Source organism: Ambystoma mexicanum, unplaced genomic scaffold, assembly GCF_040938575.1.
Source record: "Ambystoma mexicanum isolate Mex_15411 unplaced genomic scaffold, UKY_AmexF1_1 Mex_scaf48, whole genome shotgun sequence".
In the NCBI taxonomy this organism is placed as follows: domain Eukaryota; kingdom Metazoa; phylum Chordata; class Amphibia; order Caudata; family Ambystomatidae; genus Ambystoma; species Ambystoma mexicanum.
In genome coordinates, this window is record NW_027182464.1 from 1,080,916 (window position 1) to 1,100,483 (window position 19,568).

General features: G+C 44.5%; 1 long non-coding RNA gene across 2 annotated transcripts in view; it reads left to right on the plus strand.

Annotated features, from left to right (window-relative positions):
* LOC138560710 (uncharacterized) overlaps window positions 1-18,760 on the plus strand; it is a 46,846-nt gene extending 28,086 nt beyond the window's left edge. For both annotated transcript variants that reach the window (XR_011299175.1, XR_011299176.1), the window contains 2 exons: window positions 11,411-11,546; window positions 18,537-18,760. This is a non-coding gene — a long non-coding RNA (uncharacterized lncRNA). The remainder of the gene's footprint in view (window positions 1-11,410; window positions 11,547-18,536) is intronic.
* Window positions 18,761-19,568: the final 808 nt, after the last annotated feature.

Genomic DNA, 19,568 nt, shown 5'->3' on the forward strand with positions numbered 1-19,568 from the left:
AGACGGGCACGTTGCTGCTGAGCTATCCTCCCGAGACCTCCACCCTGGACAATAAAGTTACAGTATGGCAGTATATGGGCCGGCTCCACACGATTGGCTGGCGCAAGGCTGTTACTTCGAGCGGCATGTGGTCAGCTGGGCTCATCTGGGTGGTGTGAAGGTCAGGTCAGTTCCACAAGAAGAGGTAATTCTGTCTAAGCTAAGCTAGATGCTATCTCCTGACATGCAATGAATAATACAGAATATAAACCATGTACTAGTATGTAGGGACACCTATAAATTGAAGGCACACATTTACACATTCCGGCCTTAGGCCTTTGTAGTCGTGAGGGGTACGAGGGCCATGCCCCCCAGGTGCGTTATCAGTGGGCTTGATCTAAGATGTATTTGCCATGGCACCCCAGTGTTTGAGTGAGTGAATTGATAGGTGTTGGTTTTTGGCGGGATATATAATGACATGGAACTAGTTATATTTGGGGCACTCTAGGGTGGTCAGTGGGGAAGGGTCACACTTCTGCTACATCAAAGAGACCATGGAGGGGCAAAAGGTTGAACCAGCAATAACTTCAAAGGTGGGGGTGAGAGGAGCAAGAGCAGGTTTGTGGAGACGAATGGGCCACAATTGAAATTCATCCCCGGTCACGCACAGGGCCAGGGCAATGAGCTCAGAGGAAGGATAAAAGAACACAGTTTCCGTTTGCAACAATTTGCTCCAGAGCATCCGTGCGAAAGAAGCCTGGGTAGCTCAGACACTGGAGGAGGAGGTGGGGGCTATCTGTGTGCACGGTGCGCGGCGCTGCAAAAGGGGAGAGGAGGCTTTGCAGGGCTCGGGATGTGGCCTAGTCCAAAAATGGAGTTGAGTTATGCACAAAATGGAGTCTTAATGAGTCTTGCAATAGCCCCGCTTCCACTGTAACCAGGGAAGGGCAAGGAGGACGTCTCCCCACTATTGCATGAGTATTAAGTCTCTTTTGTGCCAAATGTACAAGGGGGGCAAATCGACCCTTCCTCCCTTACAGTGGCATGGGTAAAACTTGAGATTATGTTGGGCCAAAGTGGAAGCCAGACTCGTAAAGATAGCATGCACCCCCTGGGTGAGAATGCTTTGCCATCAAAGTACTCCCCTTCTTCAGTGGGGCAAATGGGAGACTGTTGGGTGAAAAATCCCATCTGACATTTGTCTCAAATAAAAACCCACATGAAATAAAATCTGCTGCATGTATTACAAACCAGAGAGTTTTTCAAAATAATGCATCTGAAATTCATTGCAAGAGCTGGAATATCGCACTAACCTCATGTTGCCTGGAAACTAAAAATGAGCTTTTGGTAAAGGGATTAATTATGTTGCTCTCATGTTATTGTTAATATTAATTGGTTTTGTATCGCCCACTCATGCCACTTTCGTGGTCTCTCGGCAGTGTGGCGGACCAGAAAAGGAAAGAGGGCTGGTAGAGGGTATTATTTGTAGGATGCAGTGGGAGAAGCACAAGAGCTTTGATGTGCTGTTGGTAGCTTCAGTTAATAAATAAAATTAATAAATATAAGTTCAGAATAAGTTTAAATCAATAATGACACGTGTTATGCGTGGTATCTGAATTGCCTCCCCAGTTCCCTGGAAACCGATAGATTTGTATGTATTCCAGGATGCATCGGATTGCAACACTATATACGCATCCGTGAAAACTATCGGGCACCTAATCCATTTGGCAAGTCTGATACAAGCAAAATAAGGTTAAGAAATGCTACCTCCCCATAATGTACAGAAGCTAAATAAGAGAATGCTGGAAAAGAACATAGGAATAAAACAGGCACATGTTTCTTCCCCTATTCTCCCCCGCCCCCCCTTCCTGTTTATGCATTATCTACAGGTGGGGTGATTGACGCTCAGAGACAATTGAAACTCTCTCTTGTTTGGCAGCATGTTAATCCATGCTGCGCCCCTGATGAAGTGTGAGAGTAATTGACACCACTGAAACTGGTAGGCCCGATCTGACCCCTTCTAGAAAAGAAATATACCACTGGAATGGTAAAAGGGTCAAAAAGCAAAAGATATTGGTTTTTAGCATTGTAGCTTTCTACCCAGGGGGCAAAGGCTCTCGTTTTGAGAACAACATTGCACAACAATGAATATTGGTGACGACGTATATTCTCGAACACTGACAAACGGTGATGTTTTAATTTAGTCGAAGCAAACTTTTGTTTTGCATGATTTTTTAGGGTGTGCAAATGCAGAGCAAGGAAAGAATAAAAGTGAATAATTTCATTTGCGAAGCAAAGAACACATGTAGAAAAAGTGTTTTGTAAAATTAATGGTGACTAGAACTAGATGGGGCCAGTTTTTTTCCTATCCCTTCAGTCTAGATAAGCGGCCCATCAGCGCAACCTAGGGGTAGCTATTCTATGAGGGCTTAGTTAGATTTGTTGGAGGGCATGTCAGATGAATGTTACACGTTTGGTATAAATGTTTAATAACTGAAATTGTAAACCTGTGATCCTGTTGTGTGATACTAAAGTTTGGGGAATTGGCAGGTGTATACTCCCCGATTAGACCAAAACGTGTGTTTTTGGTCCTTCTGACAGCCTTGGGCTGTGGACTTACCCTACATTAAGTGTAGCATTTTTTAATTCTACTGTATATACAGACGCCAGGAGACACATCTCCATCATTTGAGGAGGTTGGAGAATCCCATTTTTTTCTAAATAGACAGAGATACAACGCCAGCCAAGATGGCAGAGCCACAATATCTGGCATATGCTGAAGAAACTGTGAAAGGCATTTTGGCAATTCCATCAATTCTAGGCACGGATAACATTGCAGCAATTGGAACTAATGTGGACGAATGGAACGAGCAGGAGGTGCTGGAATTGTTTTTTTAATTAGGACTGAGCTTCACGCAGCGATGATGACCGAATATCTCTGTGCGCATGCAGCACAGCACCCATGAGTTTAATAATTCGAATCGAACCATGGATCTTCCTTGAACAAATTGAATTCAGAAAGGACTGGAGCTACATCTCGAACAAGTGCACCAGAGATTGGCTGGTCCTTATCAGCTCAGCAAAATTGGTTTCCGAAAAGATCATGAAAGAGATTGAGGAAAAACCAGACTCTCTAAAAACAGCCAACATCCTTGCTAACTACAAAAAAGTCCTGGAAGAGCTTGATGCATCGATGAAAGATTTCAAGGAATTCAACCTCAATAAGAAAGTCCTCAAATTGAAAAAAAGACCTTGCCACCTTCACCCAAGAAAAGGTGTATTCTTACACCACAGAAGAATATTACGAGGACCAAAGCAAAAATACGACAATGACAAGTGGACAACAACAATTAAACAACTAAAACAAGAACTGAGCTCAGGCTTTCCGCCCTAGACGACCCCATAACTGGACCTTTTGCAGTGGGAGTTTGGGCAGTTTGAGTGGGAGTGGGAGTGGACCAAACACTTCAAGTGTGAACAGAGTGCAACCAACCTTAAAGGCAAGTCCACTTATTATCCAGTGTCAAATGGGATCACTGCAGAGTCAATTACCTTTGAGAAAGCAGTAACAAAAAACTGGAAGAAATGGAACAAGAACATGGTTAGAACAACTTCACAAAAAAAGATAAAGTGGCTCTACAATCTTTGGCTGAGAATGATGACATTACAATAAAAGCTGCAGACAAGGGGGGAGCTACTTTAATCATGGATACTGTAGACTACAGAAAGCTGGTCTTAGATCTCCTGGGAGATCGCACCAGTTACAAACAACTAGGAAGCGACCCCACTGAAGGTATTTGTCAACTAATTATACCTATTTTAGAGGAAGCAAGTGCCAAAGGACACATATGTAACAAAGAATACGAATTCCTGAATCCCAAGACACCAAGAAAACCTACCTTTTATGCCTTACCTAACATACATAAAGGTAAAATACCTCCACCTGGAAGACCTATCGTGTCGGGAATAGGTTCAATTTTAGAACCTTCGTCACAATTCGTCGATTTCTTCAGAAAACCTGAGGTGTGTAAAATTAAATCTTCTCAACGGCATGACGTTTGTCCTCCATCTGATCAACAATCGATCATTCTTATCGAGAATCACAACTTTTGGTTACTCTAGATATAGTCGCTATACACCAAGATACCTCAAATGGCAACACTTAAAGTGGTTGAAAGGGTACTCCCAAACAAAAACCCACCGATGGACACACCAGTCAGTTTAATTATGCAATTGGCAGAAATTGCATTAACCAAGAATGTCTTTCTACATGAGGATTCCTTTTTCGAACAAAACTTCAGGCGCTGTGATGGGTGCTACATTCGCACTGAACCTGGCTAACTTGTATGTGGCAGACTTCGAGGACAAAGTGATCTACAATACCTCAAACCCTTGGTCCTCAAGAATAGAGATGTGGTCAAGATACAAAGATGACGTTGTCATGGTGTTTAATGGCAACAAAGATGACCTAAAGAGTTTCATGTTGTGGCTGAATGAACAGAAAAGATTCCTAACCTTCTCTGAAACACATAGTGAAGACTCCATACGTTTCCTAGATTTGCATCTAGAGATAAGAGACAGAATAATTACCAGCAAGGTTTTTACAAAACTACAGATCGAAACTAGCTGTTACTTTTTGACAGTTACCATCCGCCGAGCTTGAGGAAGAACTTACCTTTTGGGCAGTTCCTCCGTTACCGAAGGAACTGCTCTAGTACGACTGACTATGACAGCCATTCGGGCCATTTAGCCACAAAGCTAGCTGCCTGTGGATATCCTAGACATACTATTAAACAAGCCCATAAAAGTGCCAAAAATATTCCCAGAGATACAAAGTTGGAACAACAGGACACAAGGATTGAGCCCAATGATAAAATAACAGCGGTCTTGAGTTTTCTTTCCTCAATTGTAAATAAAATCAAGAAAGAAATCCTTAATCCTTGGCCCATCTTGAATGTTTGGTGACACTGTGCTGGAGAAACCTGGATTTGCAATGAAGAGGAGGCAGAACTTACGAGATGCGCTAATACATCCGTCTAAAGAACCGAAAGAATGCATAGCAACCACCATGTGGAACCAACTACCTCCAACCGGGCTTACACCATGCGGATAGTGCAGCGCATTTCCAAACACAGCCAGGATCGTAACCATTGATATTGGCTGGCATTTTGCATGGACTCGAACACTAACGAACTGCAAAAGAGGCAACGTATTATACCTGATTACATGTCCATGTATGTTACGATATGTGGGTATGACTACACGACCGATTTTAAAAACGAGATTGGCAGAGCATCGGTCATGCATTCACACGAAAAATCAGCCAGCTCCGATGGTGGAGCACTTTGGTCTGAAAAAACATGGCCCCACTATATTACTTGGACGGTCATCGAAAAACTAGCCATTCCCAAGAGAGGCGGGTATATACACAATTTGCTATATAGACGAGAACAATTATGGATCTTTTGTTTAAAAACTGATAGTAATGGCCTGAATGAGCAGACACATTGGTAGACACTGGCCACACTGAGGTGGATCTATGCATTCTAGTAGGAATACACACCAAGACCATGAGGCCGGAGTTTGAGGTTCTCGTGCAAGGCTCTTCACTATGTGTAAAGACAATCCAGCAAATACACATTCCTTTCCCCTAGAGAACTCGGGCCTAGCGTTTAACATTTACATTTATCTGAATAGGATACCACTAATTAGGAAATTAATCGGTTAATTTCTCAACCTGATTAATGAATCTAAAAATATGAATTTAAAAATCAGCATTATCTTGTACGTGATTCAACCCGCAAAAAGAACAATGACGAAATCATTGTTAACAATGATCGTGTCTATGCATTCTGCAAAACGTTTGAGAGATGTGGCGTTTCGGAGCTGAATGCATGTATCTAGATGCCGTTCTAAGATGGCGCCCTTTTTCTTTGACGCCCGCGAGTCCGCCTTCCAGTGCAGGCCTTGGCGCAGCGCCTGCACGACAAGGACGTATGCGGATGTTTTTGCTCGGAACGGACAGCTTTCCAGTAGACCGTTCCGTATCCAGCTGCACTTACGCTTGCAGACCTCTCGCCCTACTGACACCTAATCCATCAGGTAAGATGTGTGGCTGTTGTCTTTCTTCTCCCTCCTCACCCATGTGTTGGGTGGATTTAGATCCCGAACGATGTATCGTGTGAACATTCCCAATTGGACATATTTTCTAAATAAGACACACGAGAATATATTTAAATCAATAACGACACGCGTGATATCTGAATTCCCTCCCCAGTTCCCTGGAAACTGATAGAATTGTATGTATTATTCCAGGATGCATCGGAATGCAACACTATATACGCATCCGTGAAAACTATCAGTCACCTAATCCATTCAGTGAGTCTGATACAAGCAAAATAAGGGTAATAAATGCTACCTCCCCATAATGTACAGAAGCTAAATAAGAGCATGCTGGAAAATAACATAGGAATAAAACCAGCGCATGTCTCTTCCCCCTATTCCTCCCTTCCCGTTTATGCTTTATATACAGGTGGGTTGATAGAAGCTCAGACATTTGAAACTCTCTTTTTTGGCAGCATGTTAATCCATGCTGTGGCCCTGAAGAAAGTGGGACAGTAATTGGCACCACTGAAACCGTTAGGCCCGATCTGACCCTTTCTAGAAAAGGAATATACCACTGGAATGGTAAGAGGGTCAAAAAGCAAAAGGAATTGGTTTTTAGCGTTGTAGCTTTCTATCCAGGGAACGAAGGCTCTCTTTTGAGAACAACATTACACAAGAATGAATATTGGTGGCAATGTATATTCTGGAACACCGACAAACGGTGATGTTTTTTTGGGCGTGCATGTATTTTGTGAAAGGTTTGTTTTCTTGTTAAGTGTGTGTAGTTCCTGGTGGTTTGTGAGGGTCTAGTGTTGCATTAGAGTTATGTAGTATGAAGTTGTGTTTTAGGGTAAGAGGAATATTTGAGATTTAAGAGGTTTTGCGAACATGCATAGTTTCCGAACACATAATGTATTATATAGATGTGCTTAGGTTCAAAAGCATACGTCGACCCGAAAAGCATCTATGCACAAGGATTGTCCTGTGTGTTTTGGCATGTCCATACATGTACCACATCATTGCTTTTCAGTTCTGCTGTGCATAATGCTCGGGTCCTATCCCTTTCCTGGGACAACATCAGACGAGGATGAAACCAAATGTGGATACATTCCTAGACCTCATAATATTATAATGTCCCGAGACTCCTTTAAATATTTGACAGTACTGGAAACTTTACCTTTTCAATACTGCATCCCCAAGCAACTGGCAGAGTCATGCTTTTGCGTTCGGCTTGTGCTACCGTAAGGTGAGCCAAAGTGTGCTTTAGAATTAACAACCACAGAAACATCAAAACTATGTCACAGGATTTACAACCACATCACAAAGACCCCCTGAACCACATCTAAATATAATTAAAAATGTCTTACAGGTCTTCGAAAAATACAATTATGGTTTGTTGCGCTCTATGGTTTTCCACTGCATTTTTTTGCTTTGTGAAACTATATGTATAAAGGGGAAAACAAACAAGTGCCAGAATACACAGCAAAGGGCATATTGATGACCATGTCATGGTGACATCTAAAGCTCTTGGTGTGCATGCATTTGTTAGACCAGAAGGGCAACCTTTTTGCTTTTTTTTGTTTTTCCAGTCTGGGCCTATGAGCAAAGTCCAATAGTCCAAAGGCAGAAAGAGAGAAGCTGAGCGCAAATAGAGATCCAAGAGTAAGCACAGATATAGGAAATGATTCTTTCATCTGTGTCTACCTAAATGCCGCACTGTGGTCTTTCTTTTATGTTGCTGCTGTGCTGTCTCTACCTGGAAGAGAAGAAAGCAGTGTTGCCAGCTGTGCTTATTATAAGGAACTTTGGGCTTCTTTTTGCCCAAAGTCGCCTTAACATTTTTGCAGGTTGCACTTTGCGGTTTTTGTTCGCTTATTACCCCCAATAAGCGCTTACTTTTGCACTTGTTTAGTTCAAGCAGACAAAATCCGCAACAAGCAGAATCACTTCACAGCCCTGCTTCATAACATGAATGAGTCAACTACTTCCCTGTGCCGTCACTGTCGGCCTTCTTATCTTCATTTGAATGAAATGACCCCTGCTGCTACATTAGCAGAGCGGCTGAGGAGAGCCTGTGGCTAAAGCCTAGGCTGGGGGTTGTAATTACTGCAGCCTGGACACCCAGAGGGCAAAGACATGAGGATAAAGTCATGCCTCGCTAAAAGCATAATGAGACCAGACTGGTCTGACCAGTAGGGCAAGAGTGGTAATATGAAAGGTACTGCCCTGTTGGGCGCATGCAGCATTTTAGTCTGTCATACGTTCGACGTGCTTTTCTCCAAGCATTATTTGTTATCTTCAAAACATCCTCGATAAAGGCTTTCCCCTTCAACATACAGTGATTAAATTACACGCTGCAATAAACACACGCGAGCTACAAATGCAGCTGGAAAGCATTCTAAACACAATGTCAATCGGTTTACATTTTTTTATTCATGTGTCACTTGAGGGACATTTTCATTTGGTTGACAGTACACCTCATTGCGTGTCCGTGTCATTACCGATGTGAATACACAGGATACATGGTAAACCCAGTGACCCACCTAGACTTGCTGATAACAGAAAGCTAATGTGGCATATACAATTACAAATCCATTCTTGGCTTGTAATTGTTCCACAAACTAACAGGCATTCATTTTGTTCCTTTTATGGGGGACGGCCCCCATACTTAATGAACGTGTACATTACAAATGTCTATGAAATCGGAATAAAGTTGATTATAGTTGGCGTGTCTCGCACAAAAGTACTAACCAACTGTGGAATGATTGACATACCCCAGACACTCAAGCTTCCTGTGGCCATGAAGGTCTGTTTTCCTTGGAATTCTGTAACGTGTAGTTTCCTCAATCAAAAACGTAAAGTTCCCATAATGCAAAGAAAAAAAACCACATGTCTGGATGGCTTTATCACGCATGGCCATGGTCAATTTGAGATCTTTACATACCTAAGCCCTCACAAAGGCTGTTTGTATGGTAAAAACAGCATAGTATTACAGACCTAATTCCTCCAGCATTTTGTGAACTCTATTATGCTTGCACCTTTCCATTATGGCACAATCTCCTCTGTCCGGGTAGATTGTACTTTCTATAGCCGGTCAAGTGGCACAGCAAGTAGAGTGCTCACTTTGGCATCCGTGCAGAGCTTGCTAACACAGGTTCGGATCCCGGCAGGGCCAAACTCAGCCTTTCATCCTTCCGAGGTCGATAAATGAGCACCACACACCGTGGGTAATAATAAGCAGCGCTCAGATACCTGAGGGTTTGTAGCGCTATATAAATGCAAAATTATTATTATTATACTGTCTCCACTCTACAATGCCACCATCTGTCTATTTGCCCATTCTACTTCTGTTGATTGGGTTTTGTAAGAGTATTTAAGAGTAAGAGTATTTAGCATTTTTTTTCATGCAGCACCACTGCATGGGTTTGGTGCATTGCTATAATATGGTACAGCAAGGCATGTGTTGCCAGTGTGACATGGACATGTAAATGAAAACAGGCTATTCAGTCAAAAACGATTTCTACATCTAAAATGCAAATAATTTTTCACATTTAAAAGCATATATTTTTTTTTCACCTGAAATTCCTCTGTTGCAGGAGACACATTTGAGGATTAATGAACTAACCTCATTAACAATACTAACGATTTCTAACTCGTTAATAATATAATGTGTTCTCCAGTGCAAAATGAGATGGAAAAGGACAGGCTCTGAAAGTCATTTTAAACACGCATCCATATTTCTTTTTTCTTTGCTTCTATCTGTGCTCTGTCCACAGTATTTGCAGGAAGCAAAGACTCGAATAAGCAGGAAATCAGTTTGGTTACAGTTGCAACTGTATAAGCCAAGCCATTGTTCAAGAGAAGGAGGGTAGGACATGATTGAATTTTATTGGTTGAACTCATTTGGTAGGCTGTAACAGAGCTTTTCCCCCCGGGGAAGAAGACATTTTACACAGCTGGGAGAAAGACCTGGCTGGTGGCTGGGGAGTTTCCTGATTGAAAAAGCAGATCCCAGTGCACTGCTGCAGAGACTGGGAATTCCAGTCAATAAGGCCCAGTTTGAGTGACGGCAGATGCTCGTCCTTGCTGGGGTGATTTAAGAAGAATTCATTGAACCTCTTCCAGAAGGCGACCAGCCGAAGAATTTCACATGCTGGACAGGCTTGGTAATTAAATTACAGAGTGTGGGGGCAGTGCGTATGTGTGCGAAACTATTCAGTCAGCGTGGAAGAGGGAACGCCAGTGTTTTATCAACATGTTTAATGTTGCAAATTGAATAGGTTCTCGCCGCTCTTTTTTCATTTTGTTACAGATAAGGTTGTTACTGTGCAATTTCCATTTATATCTGTAAAAAGAGTAAGATCGTGTTGAAATGCAATTTTTTATAATACACAAAAATATCTGAAAGCAGACGGGTAGTGTGTTTTATTTTTCTCCTTTCTTTGTGCATCTACCATTACAGTACTGATAATATGGGGAGAGGTTTAGACGGTGCAATTGTCATTTTTAAGGTAGCTAAAAATAAGACTTAGTGATAGCTGTGTGCATGATTCCATTCAGTATATAAGTGTGTGTTTTCTGAACGGAACATAATAATAAAATAGACTGCTGCTGGAGGTACATGAGTCAGCAGAAAGAGAGGACCTGGACATAGTTCACCGATGTAGATAAGTTGGTGATGAATACCACATGTTAGCTCGCTGCCGTTGATAAGTCAGTGAGGACAGCCCATGGTGGCACTCCAATTGAAAATGTGTTCCTGAAATGTAAGCCTGAGGCCTCTCTAGTGATCACACGAACAAACTAAGCAAAAATAAGGGGTTCTGGATATTGGGGCCACATATAAAACAAAGGAATTATGCTCACCAGAAATACCACCAATAACGCATACCAACATAATGTATACCACGAAATGTATCTGTGTGCAGAAATAATGTATGTATACTGTAGTACTATATACCAAATCTAATCTGAATGCAAAGAGTGATTATTACTGATATTATTTTCATTTTGGTGGTAAGAAAATACTGCTAGGCCCCAAATCTATACAAAATACCCAACAGTTTATAGTTTCCCCATTAATTGCTCATCTCCACTGGTTATTAAACTTAACACCCTGGCCAATGATGTGCTTTTATCAGTCATACACATACGCATACAAGAAATTAAAATAGACAATCATTGTTAGAAAAATAAAATGCTATTTTAATAAATGCTTTTGGTTCTAACATTATATTTGTGTTACCTCTATGTATATTTGCTTTATTGTATTTGTTTTACTTTTGAGACCTATCACAGTGTTTTAGAGATGTACTTGTTTTTTCAGCTTATTTGGTTGGAGTCGGCTTGTTTTGAGGGGGCATTCAGCTTATTTTTTCCTTCTAAATTGGCAACACTGGATGAAAGGTGACTGCAATCATAGATGTCTGGCTTGGGAGCACGCACATTTGGATCAACCAGAGGTAATTTTCTTTCCTTTTAAAGATGAGTTGAGTGAAACTGGGCATGAGGAGTGATTTTGTGTAGCTCGTAGGCTTATTTAGTCAGGATAGGGGACTGGTGTTTCTGTTTGGATGGGCTCCACGTGTGCTTCCTCACTTGCTTAAGTTAACAAAGGAATGGTATTGGGTGCTTGTGGAGTTTTGGAGCTACAGCGATAATTCAGAGATGTGAATCAATGTAAGGCATACTGTTTTCGGCAGACAAAGGGCTCGTTTACTCTGGGGATTGAGGGGTAGGTCGTCTTGCTGTGTGCAGCAATGGGGATCTTGTGCCTTTTCTGTTCAGATGCTCAATAAAGGTTAAAAACTGAAAGCAGATTTAAACACACACTGGCAGGCATGTTTTACTGCATTCATAACCTTGATTTATAATCTGATCAGCAAAACTGGCTATATTGTTGCTAAATAGCATCCCGCTCGTCGTTCATAAAAGGACTCCACTACGGTGTAATAGCAGTCCCTTTACAGTTTCTGGGTTGGAGTTATCGGCCCTTCGTCGAAGAAGGGGTTAGTTGGTGGTGGAGTGGCAGTTGGGTGCGAAGGGCAAGCAGTTATGGAGGGTGGATGGGGTGAGAAGGGGAGAATTGGTGCAGATGGGTATGGAGAGTTGCAGTTTGTGGTGAAGGGGCTCGTATTGGAGGAGAATAGGCATGGGCACTTGAGTGAAAAGGGGGCACTTGAAGAATGGGTGGGGTAGTTACTGAGGGCCATAGGTGGGGGTTAGGGGCAGTTGAAGCAGAAGGGGGAAATCGGGGAGAATGGGGCTGTGGAGAAAATTGAGGGAGAAGGGGATGGGTCAGTATAAGGGGTAGGGGAGAGAAGGGGATTGGAAGGCAGTTGTGTGGGAGAGAGAAGGGGCGGTCTGGAGAAGGGATGGTCACCTGGGTGAGAATGGGGCACTTGGAGGGGCAGGGCAGCTAGGGAAGAAACCACTTTTGGGGGAGATGGGGCTGTCGGGGGGGAAATTCTGCCGGGGTCGGCCGGGCCGTCCGCAGACCTCCGGGCAGGGAGGCCCCAACTCCTCCCGTATATCCCAGATGAGATAGAGTATGAGACACACACAAGGAGCAAGGTGACTCTGCTGTTTATTTAGACAAAACGGCAGGGATGGGTCAAGGAGCGTACGCGTTCGTCCTGACACACACACAATCGTGGGGCTCGCAGGCCCTTTTTACTGCATTATGACGCGCTACTTGCGTCACTTCAGAAAGTTAACAAAAAACCTATCGCCACTCTTAATTGGTTGCTCGAGTGGTAGGGTTAGTATAGTACACATATAGAGAATGATATTAGTGGACAAGGTGTAGTCAGGTGGTATATCTGGGTTGTCCCTACAATTAGATACATAAGAATTGTTACATGAAGACTCCTGAGGATTGGCTAATATTACTGACGTCTGAGATAAGAGCCCCATGTTCTGATTGGTGCACTCGTGAGCTTCCCAGCCTGGGACCACCGTTGTTCCCAGCTCTCGGTGTACCTGTGATTGCAACAATGTTTCAATATGGGTACGTGCAGACAATGTGAGGATTTATTCATAGGTGGAAGGCTGACCGCTCTCACTGTAGCAGATGTCCATTGATCCTTTCAAGTGTATCGGCCTGTGTCTCGTAGCGAGGGACCCAGACGCCTTTTCTCTCCTGGGTTTTGGCATCTCGTCAGGTTCGGCTTGGTCACGTGGGGAGGGACCGTGAAAGAGGCAGAATTCTGCACAATTAATATTGTTTTTTCTACTGTGCGTCTGGTTTAATTTGCCGGCGTGACTTTATCGTTGGGGCGCGGAGTGCGAGGTTGCAACATCGTGCCTTTGATGATTTGTTCTTGGAATGTGGGTTTGCAACATTTCGACCTTGGCTGGTTGCTCCACCGGGTTCTTTCTGCAGGATCAGCAACCTGACTCTTGCTTTGTTAATGTCCACGGGAGCTCTTGGTTGAGGCCTACTCGGGCCTGGTGCATAAATAGTCCGTTTGGTGCATAGGTGCTTTTAGGTTATAATTGCATATATTTCCATGACCAGTATCGTGTTTCCATTATACCTCTCATGGTGGTAACGGGTTTCAAGAGAAGCGTGAGCAAGCGTTATAGATGAGTTCATGACGCGTCTTGCGTTTCTGCATCCTGAAAGCCTATGTAAAAATAATAAAGATGCACGTCCGTGAATATGCCTGTCGCCTACGTCAGAGCACTGAGTATGTTCTTCGTGTATATTGGTGTGGAAATGTTCAGTGTGTATATTTGTACAGATGTGCTTCCCGTTGTCTAGGTCGTCATGGCATCTCTAACGACGTGTGGATTTTAGTCTAGCTGATCCGAGCCGCAGGTGTCGGCATGGCCAGTGCGGGCTGCTGGGCAGGCAGATGGACACATCCGTATGTTCCTGTACCAGGGTACCTGGTCGTCTGGTAAATGGACAAACTCTTCTCGCGGCGGGTGTCTGGGCCGTGACCCTCTAGGCCAAGCGCGAGAGGTGAAGGACGGGAGCCTGGTCTTCCATTCTCCCACTTCAGGGCATTTGGGTATGGAGGGGTAGTTGAGAGAGAGAGCGGAGGTGGAGGGGACTTCGTGGGTGTGTGAGGGAAAAGGGGTGAGGGGCAGATGTGGTGAAGGGCTGGGGTAGTTGAGGGAGGAGGTGCTATTGATGGGGGGTAGCAGGGGAGATTGTGAAATTGGGGCGATGGTTGGGGCAGTTGAGGGAGAGGGGCAATTGGGGAGTAGGGTTGAGGGCAGTTGTGGGAGAAGGGGGCAGTTGGAGAGTAAGCATGGGATGGCAATTTAGGGAGAAGGAGCAATTGGTCATGGGGGGCAATTGAGAGCGAAGGGGATCTGGGAGCCAATTGTGGGAGAGGGGGTGTAGAGGTTGTTTGGGGGGGTTGGTGGGGGCATTTAGGAGGTGGGGTCATAGTTGAGAGAAAAGTGGTAGTTTGGGGAAAAAAGGGCTGGGTGAGGATGGGGTAGGTGATGGGGGAGAAGGGAGGTGGGGGTTGGGGGCTGATGGTGGGAGAAGGGCAGTTGGAGAGGGAGTGAGGGGCAGTTGTGAGAGAAGGGGGCACTTGGGAGGATAAAGATGGGACAGTTGGGGAAGAAAAACAGCGGTTGGGGGGTGAAATGGGGCAGTTGAGGGAGGTGGAGAGGTGTTTGAGGTAGAAGTGGACGAAGGGAGTTGGGGTGAAGGCATTGGGTGGCAGTTGGAGAATAATGATGCTATTATATGGCCCTTTCGCCAAAGCACTTTACATAGAACATATTTACATACAATATCACCCAACCGAAGTTGGTACTCGAAAGACTGAGTTTGCCTTGCTGGGAATCGGACCTGCCGATCACACAAAGATCGCAGCAGCGAGTGCTCAACCCACTGAGCGTTCTTACTGGGGGTGTTAAGGAGAGAAGGGGTGGGCCAATTGAGGGCGAATGCAGCTCCTGTTGGATGTCTTTGAGGCACACATTAAAGTTTGCTCACTCAAGTGTTCAGCGACTAGGATTTCATCCCAGGTTGTCAGGTTTCCAGTGCACATGTTTACCTACAAGACTACATAAGTGGCATCAAAGCACACGTCTCCTGTTTTGGGTTTTGTTTTCCTTGGAATATTTCACTATACATTGTTCGGTTTAAAAGGTGGACATAGTTATTGGAAATACCCCTTTCTCAGGCTATTTTTCCAGTGTTGATTACCTTTTTTAAATGCTCATTCATATACTGGGCCTGGGCCTGGCTGCATTGTCATTGCGTAAATGGTGTGGGCCTGTCCGCTTTCTGCAGTGTTTTATTACCTAAAAGCTATGGCCCTGCCCACACTCAAGTCTGTGGGCGTCGAGGCACTGTGACACTGCCTAAAGGCTGTGGGCATGGCTGCACTGTCATTACCTAAAGGCCTTGGGCCTGGTACACTGTGTCTTTACACTGAGTCTTCACTCTAAAACATTGAATCTGGGTCTACAGCAAGACCAGACCACCTCACTAAGGCGACGCCACCACCATATGGGGCACCCTTTCTTGACTAGCCTGCTGAGTCTGGTCCACCCTGTCCATGCACTATTTGACCCTCGCCCCTGGTACCCCAGGCACTTGACCTCTTGGGCTCCCTATAGCACTTGCCCAGCCCCTGGGTCCCCTCCCGCCTGCACTTCCCCCTCCCGCCTGCACTTCCCCCTCTCCCTTACCCCATCCATCCTCCCTGACCTGCCTCCTACCCCCTGCACTTTCTCTTACTGCACTTGCAAAATACGAATGTCACAAGGCCTAGTGGGAACGTTGTATTTGTTTTCCCCCTGTCCCTCCCACCCCTTGCCTTGTGCACCTGGAATCACCTTTTGTTGTAAAGGAACCTAACATGTGCTCAATAAGTACATTAAAAAAATAAAGATACAAATGTAGGTCACTTGACTTTTAAAGTGCACCAGACAAAAGACAAAATAACCTGAGGACATTTTTCATTAAATACTCTGGCCAAGTATTAAAGGTGCTCACCTTTCTAACCCAGCAATTTGTAGTGAAATATTCCCTAGAAAGTGCAAGGGTGGAGGTATACCGCCCAACAGGTTCAGGCCGGAGGCAAACAACCCGACAGGCGGAATTTGCCCAGAAGGCAGTGCAGGGGGGATGCTGGTGCCAATTGGGCAGAAGGCCAGAATACTATTGGACTCATGAGGGACCAGGCCGCCAATCTCAGCGACAGAGGGGATGGTTAGCACAGAAGGTAGCGAGGGAAGGAGAAGAGAACGGTCTTGAATTGTTTATGGAACTTAAGGTTGTCCGGTTCAAGACAGCGAGAGATACAGAGACTGTTCCATAGGAGGGAGCAAGCTGAGGAGGGGTATCTGCCCCAGCTCTCTGCTTGGAGAAATGTTTGACCAGCAGAGAGTTGGAGTGATAAGATTGAAGGGATCTGGAAGGAGAGTATTTCATGAGAGAACTGCAGGTAGTGTGGTCCCCGGCCACAGGCACCCTTTTGGATGATGCAAAGGGTCTTGAATTTACTCCTTGCAGCAACCGGGAGCCAGTGGAGAGATTTTAGAGCTAGAGAGATGCAGTCCCTAGGCATGAGGTTAAGGATAAGTCTTGCAGCCCTATTCTGGATTAGTCGTAGAGGACAGAGTGAAGAAAGGGGCAGGTTGAGGAAGAGGCTGTTGTAGTAATCCAGCCTGGAGAGGACCAGAGCGCTAGAGACAGAGCTTCGGGGGGGAAGATGAGGGAAGGGAGAGTTGAAAATGGGCCTTCTTGGCAAGGTTCAAGGTGTGAGGAGAGTGAGGAGTCAAAGATGACCCCAAGATTTATGCCTTCAGTGGCCATAGTAAGGTACCCATTCAAATATATAAATCATTACGTCAATATATTAAGAAAAAAGTGTAAACTTGTCGCATTATTCCCCCCTCTTGACTTGTAAGACTACAAATAATAGAAAGCAATTCAGCAAAATGCAAAATAATGACCTTTGAGTTTTGAAAATGTCGAATTATATGTAATGTGTGAAAAAGGTTACCTGTTTGTGTTTAAGTGTTAGTCAAATGCAGGATTCATATATGATGCGATATTTTCATTAGATTTTACCAAAAAAAAAGAATGTAGGTAATTTAAAACTGTTTGTTTCATATATAGTAATTGACCTGGAGGAGAGAGTAGATTTAGGCAGCTAACTGGTGGTTTGTGTGTGCGTTCAGAATGCAAATGCCTATTTGCATTTCTTAACACAGAAACATTATGAACATCTCTTCCAAAACAATGATCTCTTAAATGGGCCGTCATTTGTAAATCGCCCCCGCTTTAATGCGCTGCTCGAAGAAAAAGTGATGAGCATTCATTAAAAGTCCTGCAGCATCTGATGGACTGCTTGGAACAGGTGTCTCTCTAGAGAGCCACAGGAGGTTGGGAGACAACCATGGCCTCAAGCGAGCTTCGTACATGGAAGTTGCACAGCAGTTGAGGCAGACACTGGTACTTTGCAGGGTCCCTCTGACAGCTGGGCCCTGGCCCACCACACAGACTGCCCATGCCTCAAGGCTGGCTGGCTGGCTGTGTGTGTGTGTGTGTGTCTCTGTGCCACCTGTTAGTGCATGCACGTAAGGAGGGGAAACCTTTCAAGAGCCATTAAGACGGAGCAGCAATTCTTTGTGAATATTAAATGTGGGCGTCCGGCAAAGACATAAAATGGTGCTCTGAGGGGCCGTGTGTGTTTCTGCATGTGCACATCTTTGTGTGTGTGTTTGTGTGTGTGTGAGAGAGAGGAGCAATAGGATAGTTGGGGATGAAGAGGGGTGTGGGGAAAGGAGGCAATTGGAGAAGAGGGGCTGGAGAGAAGGGTGGGGGGCAGCTGCGGAGAATGACAAATGGAGAACGGGGGCAGCTGAGTGCTGTCTGCTGTGAGGGCTGAATGAGTTTGTTTACTGGGGTGTGTCTATCGGGGCTTGGTTACTGTGTTTTGGATCTAGGTGTTGGGGGACTGACTTGTGTGTGCACGTGTGGGAGGTATTGTCTGGGGAGCAGACGGGTGGGGCAGTTGTAGGGGAGGGGGTGTACTAACAGGTAGTTGGGAGGGGTGGGATGGCGGGGGCAGAAGGTGTTGGGGAAGAAGAGAGGGAGGGCTGTGTATGTCGGGTGTGGCTGTGTGTGTAGGGTGAGTGTGTGCATGCGCTGGGAAATTGTGTGTGTGGGTGGGAGAAGAGGGGCGGAGGAGCAGTTGGGGAAGAAGAGTGGCGTGGGAATTTAGGGCGAATGAGTGGGAGGCCATTGGGGAGAAGGGTGGGGGGCAGTTGAGGCACCTGTGTGGGCGGCTGGTTGCTGAATTGGGCCATGGGTGCTGAGTGTGTGGGCTGGGGAAACTGGATGCTGTGTGAGGGGCTGAGTGTGTGTGGGGGAGGAGTGTTTGTATGGGTGTGGCTCTTTGGGTGGGGTCTGAGTGCCTATTCAAATGTCCATTTATATTCATATTCATATATTCTATCTTTCTTTGTAGAATATTTGAGGTCTGTCTGCAAGGGCAACAGTTGGCCTACTATGGACTGCAGAGTGATGAGAAGGAAGCTTGCCACTAAAATGTGCAATGCCAGAAAGAAGGCTCCACCTTTTGAAACACAGAATGGTTGCTTTGTTTTTGTATTTGTATTTTTGCAAACTGTGTTCATTCTTATACTATACATCAATGCCCGTTGAACTGCATTTGGTAAATAAAAAAAAAAGTTGAACACATTCTGAGTCTGTTTGATTCAAGACATCTTATAGCCACAGCAATTTATACCTGCAGTATTTTACTATCATATTGTAAACTAGTTACACCCTAATCCAAGCGATATTACTAATCGACCACGAAATGTAAAATGCTCATCTTCAATAGTGATTACTGTGGTGACACCATGTATAGATTAAGTGTGTGTGTCTAGAGCTCCCATGCTTCTGTATGAAACTTAAGATGCAAGTGCACTTGTGTGTATAACTATATAGTCGATATGGTGAATTTGTAGGTTAACTTCTAAATGCTACATGTTTTTGTTCTATTGGGTATGGCCAATGACAGGGGTCCCCAACCTTTTGTGCGCCATGAGCAAAATGTGCATATCAAATGAAATGGTGAGCAATATCCATTCTTTGGCGGGACGTAGCTGCACTCAGTTGATAGACAAATATTGCTACACAAATTAGAAATGTAGTGAAATTAAGAATGTTAATAGAACATTTTAATTAATAATACTTAACAGACCACATTCAATTTTAGTAAAGGAAATTTGGTAGGCCTTTGACTTTAACATTAAGTGGTTGTTAACAGGAAATGAGGACATCAAGGGGTCAGTAGGAAATTGTTAGGCAGATAGGACCAGTCAAGGATTAAATAAACTTTACTAGGGGTTTCAGGAACTATCCGGAATAGAGCAATTGGTAAACACTGTCCCCCAGTTCAGGAGGACAAGGTTACAGAAAGGGATGCCCCATGGTTCAATGCAGAATGTAGAATCTCGAAAAGAGATGTGAACCATGATTGAATGATTTGTGT